We start from the raw sequence: 4,931 nt of genomic DNA on the forward strand, positions 1-4,931 counted from the left end.
TGTGTGTGAGTAAGCTGAAGGTGTCTGGGTAGAAATGAAGAGCAGTGCAATTACCTAAGAAAAGGGTGGTTGTGGTACCTATAAATAAAAGGGTAGCTACAGTTATGCCAATACTGCCTCCCCACCCCCACTTCTTCAATCAGATTTTGGTTTGCAAGGTAATTGTAAGTTATGTCAGAGTGTTAACTTACATTGTAAACCACAGTGGATGAAGATTGTAACTGGTGTGCAGGGACAAGACAGGACCCTGTGATCATTCAGGTGGCGTTCCGTCCATGCAAGTATGGCTCCAGCAGAGCTCCGCTGGGTAAGATCAAAAGCCCATCTAATCCAGCGTCATATTTCCCACAATGGCCAAATAGACAACTCTGGGAAGCCTACAAGCAGTTGTAATCCTAGCAGTGGCACACTGCCACGGTCTTCAGCACACTGCCTCACTCGATGCTGCAAGCAGCCATTGTGACCAGCAGCCACGGACAGAATTGCCCTCTACGAATAACTTAGGCCCATTTAATTCAGTGAGTCTACTCTAGGTAATACTTAGTTGTGCACCATCCACTTTTATCTTGGGGCAATGTGGATTAATGCCACAAATTGCGTACTGTACTGCACAAAGTTACTGCTTCCTTTTTGCCTGTGGTCAAATCTCCTGCCGTATGGTTTCAGTGGCATGCCCTGGGTTCCAGTTTTATGAGAAAGGGAGAGAGAAAAATTATTTCCACATTCTCCAAACTGTGCATGTGCACTTATTACAATGAAACTAGGTGTCAGGATATGTACACATTAGCAGTTTGAAATGCAGGGATGTCACCCCTTCCCATTTGTGTTTCAAGTCTCTTTTTTTACATTGCTTTACACATCAGAGAGAGGAAGAGGGATGTTTTTCACCCAGAGCACATTACCTGACTTGATCTCCAATTCGCTGAAGCCGATATCTGTGCATGTGCTGACATCTGCACAGGCATGATAGCTGGTCTCCAAAGTATACAACCTCACCTTTGCTGCAGCTTTTGTTTTCTAATTAGATGGAAGCTGGTTTTATAGAATCGTAGAACTGTAGAGTTGTAAGCGGGCCCAAAGGGTCATCTAGTCCAACCCCTTGCAATGCAGGAATTGCAGCTAAAGAATCCCTGACAGATGGCCAGCCAATCTCTATTTAAAAACCTCCAGTGAAGTCCTCCACCTTCCAAGGTAGTCTCTTCCACTGTCAAACAGCTCTTATAATCAGGGAAAGCACATCACAGAGGACCATTTTTCAAGAATACAGGCTACATATGTATTGCAGTCCTTTGTATTGAGCCTCAAGAACCATTGGTGGGCACACACTGGAACTGGAGTGAATGGAGTAAACTCCCACTTATTTTGCACCCAGCGTGCTCCCACTGCTGGTTTGGGAAGTGGTGTCCTGTACAACATTAGCAACAATCCTTATCTATCCCATAATTCCTTATGAAATACTGTGTTTTGATGCTTCCCCCCCCCCCAAACCGCAGCTTCAATCTGAATTGAGAAAAGAAAGCTGCATTTTAAGCCAGTGTACACAGCTAAGAAGGAAAAAAAGGTGACTCTTATTTAGGTTGTCCCCTTCTTTTCTGATTGCTGCTCTGTGCCTTTAACAGAGGAGGAACTTCATAGCTGCACGCTAGGCAAACCTTCGATCTCATAGTGGATGCATTGTAGCTGTTTAACAACCAGGACCACAAATATAGGTGGCAACCATCTCTGTAACAGCTGTGACCTCGCATGTATGCTGCATTTTTCAAACATCCGAGTAGCATGTAATTTCTCTGTGTAATCCAGTAACCGCAGTGTGATTTGTGTACAGAATAGCTGCACTGTCGTTGCTAACCAAACTTGCGCTGGCTGCGTCGCTGCTGATATTCAATTACCTTGCAATTATTACTCTGCTGTTGTGGACACACAAGTCACTGTTTAAAGAACAGATACAATTCAGAAGTTATAGTTTAGAAGCAGGGGCTTGTTATTGTGTGGATCCAAACAGCTAGAACCCACGTGGAAACTGTTGCATAAGTTTATTATATAGAAAAGTGGTCATCTGTTGCCCTCAGACACATGCTTTCCCATACACATTTCCCTTGCCTGTGCAGACGATAGACTTGCTTTCCCCTTAAGACACAGTTTTCTATGTGCAGATTACAACCCCGTCTTAGGGGAATGTTCAGAGATGCTGCTCCTCTCTTGCAATCTTGTCCAGGAAAGGCTACCATGTGATTCCGCTGCATGAGTAGCTCAGTTCTAAGTCTTCCATTACCATTGCAGAACTGCAATTATAGTGAATTTTATAAATGCCTTATGTGTACCTGCACAAAAACGGCAATAGAGATGGGCGCTGTCATGTTAAAAGTAAAAATGACATGTAAATTGCTGAGAATGACTCTCTGAATTGGTGCTACTGTTGAGTGCATAGTGTAGTAAATAAGAGTGACAGCCATTCTCTCCCCACCTACACCCACCCCATTGAGGTTCTGGGTCTTTAACAGCTTCATCGCAGGTAGAAATTCCACAGCCAAAGCTGCACCTGTTAAAGATACAGTCAGAACGGCCTTTGATGACATGCACAGGGTCTGGGTCAGTTCATATAGGGAGAGGCAATCCTTAAGGTATTAGAGCCATGTAAGTTGCCAGAGTTGCTGTTAGTTTAGGGTTACCAGACTTCCCCGGTTCCCGGGGACAGTCCCCAGATTTGCAAATCTGTCCCCGGACAAATTCCATCCCCAGAATGTCCCCAGATTTGCAAATCTGTCCCCAGGAAATATGGCAGTGGCAGCCTCAGCAGCCCGGAGCCAACCTGGTAGCGCAGTTGGCTCTGGTTGGCTTCAGGAGCTGCTCGCTGCCATGGCGCCTGCCATTTTTGCTTGCCAGAAGTCCCCATATGATGTGTCTTGTGTGCAACACATCATATGGGGACTTCTGGCAAGGAAAAATGGTGGCTAGAGGCAACTGCGCCACCAGGCAGGCTCCGGGCTGCTGACTGCCGCCACCACTGCCAAAGGGGAACCGGGGACGTCCGGTGTACAGATCTCCTGCCCCTTTCCCCCTTTGTTTTGACTGATCAGGGGAGGTTCGGGAGTTGTGGGCAGGTGGTCATTGCCCAGTTTTTTAAAAACTCTGTGCATTTATGTTTCACAGGGTGTGAAAAAAGGGCTTTGCACCATGGCTGGCAGAGAAACCGCGCGCCTTGTGCCCCTCCTGGGCAATGGCCGCCCGATCAGTCAAAATAAAGGGGGAAGGGGGCAGGAGATTGAGGGAGTCTCGGGAGTTATGGGCACTCAGCGCGCCATTGCCCAGTTTTTTAAAAACTCTATGCATTTATGTTTCACAGGGTGCGAAAGAAGGGCTTTGCACCTTTATACAATATGCATGTGTGCTTGGGCCCAGGGTCTTTTGCCTCACCATTCCCACTACTGACTCCCTGTTGCTACTCAGCGTCAAAAAAAAAAAAGGAAAAAAAGTGTCCCCGAATTCATTGAAAAAAATCTGGTAACCATATGTTAGCTGCTAGTGCTATTCATACATTGTAACTGTTGTGCATGGAACAGTAATATGCATGTGATTCACTCCATAGTGCAGGGGTAGTGAAACACTGTGCCCCACCAGATGTTATTAGACTCCAATTCCCATCAACCCCAGCCAGCCTGGGATGATGGGAGTTGTAGTCCAATAACTTATGGAGAGCAACTGGTTCCTCACTCCTCCCATAGCAGCACCATTAAGGCTGCAATGGTACACATGCTTCCAGGAAAGTAAGCCCCAGTGAGCCCAGTGGGACATATTTCTGAGTAAACATGGAAATGATTGGGCGGTGGGTGTGAGAATGGGAGTTTGGTTGTGCTCAGGTATGTAGCAGCTATACCTGCTGGGGATTGTCCACACACAAGGATTAACTGTGGAACTATGCTGTGAAGCATCTCCCATGACAGCTAATTTGTTAAATGTGAACTATACATACCAATTGCTCGATTCTGTGATACAATACCCCATCATATTTCAGAGGCAGGGTTTAATATACCTTTGGCAAGGGGGTATTCTGACCTTCTCCATACATGGAATCTCCCCATCTTTGTCTTGAAACCTCAGAAGAAAGGGGGCTTCAAGTGGACCCCACCCGATGTTTTGCCTCTGATGCCATCACACCTTTCAGCAGTGGCACAAGGTCTGCTCTCTGATAATACCTCTACCCCATATTGTGGAAGTGGAAACGCTTCCTGGCTCCTCCAGCTTGATCGGCCCCTTGCAAAGATAATAGCCAAGCAAATGAACCTCAGGTGCTGATGCTTATTTATCTGACTTACTAGCCCCATGGTTGCTCACCAGAAGTTCTGTCGCCTTCCAGCGGAAGTTAAGTTGGGCCTCTATCAAAGAAACCATCTTCCTATGTACCTAGGCAACTGGCTTCTGTCAGCAATGACAGGCTCACGATGAGGCCCTCTCTTCTGGGGGAATATTTGGACACGTTTCAACATTTGGAGAAGTTGCCGATTTGCTTGCCAAGTGCCGTTTTGAAAAACTCACACTTGACGTTCAAGAGGACTCTCAACCAGACATCACACACTGATGAATCCAGTGACTGACACAATGGATTACTGGGGTTCTGGATTTCCACCTGATGTCAGAGGTTGTGTTTTTTACAGAACACTGCTTTTGCTTTTCGCTATAGAGAAGTCTCCCTCTCTCTCATAGAAGAACTTCCCAGCTGCCATCTTGTATGTTGCCGTGAAGAGAAAAGGTCTCTCATCCCGTTTTATTTATCTACAATAAAGTACACGGCACTTGTTATTTGTTGAGAACAGAGAAGAGTTTTCTATTTCCCTTCGCCACCGGGGATCCTCTTCAGATTGTGTCAACAAAACCCAGGATGAGGTAAAGAGGCCTTCGATTAGCTCAGGAGCAACCCAGAATGAACCTCCTGC

The sequence above is a fragment of the Podarcis raffonei genome, chromosome 13, assembly GCF_027172205.1.
Source record: "Podarcis raffonei isolate rPodRaf1 chromosome 13, rPodRaf1.pri, whole genome shotgun sequence".
NCBI lineage: Eukaryota > Metazoa > Chordata > Lepidosauria > Squamata > Lacertidae > Podarcis > Podarcis raffonei.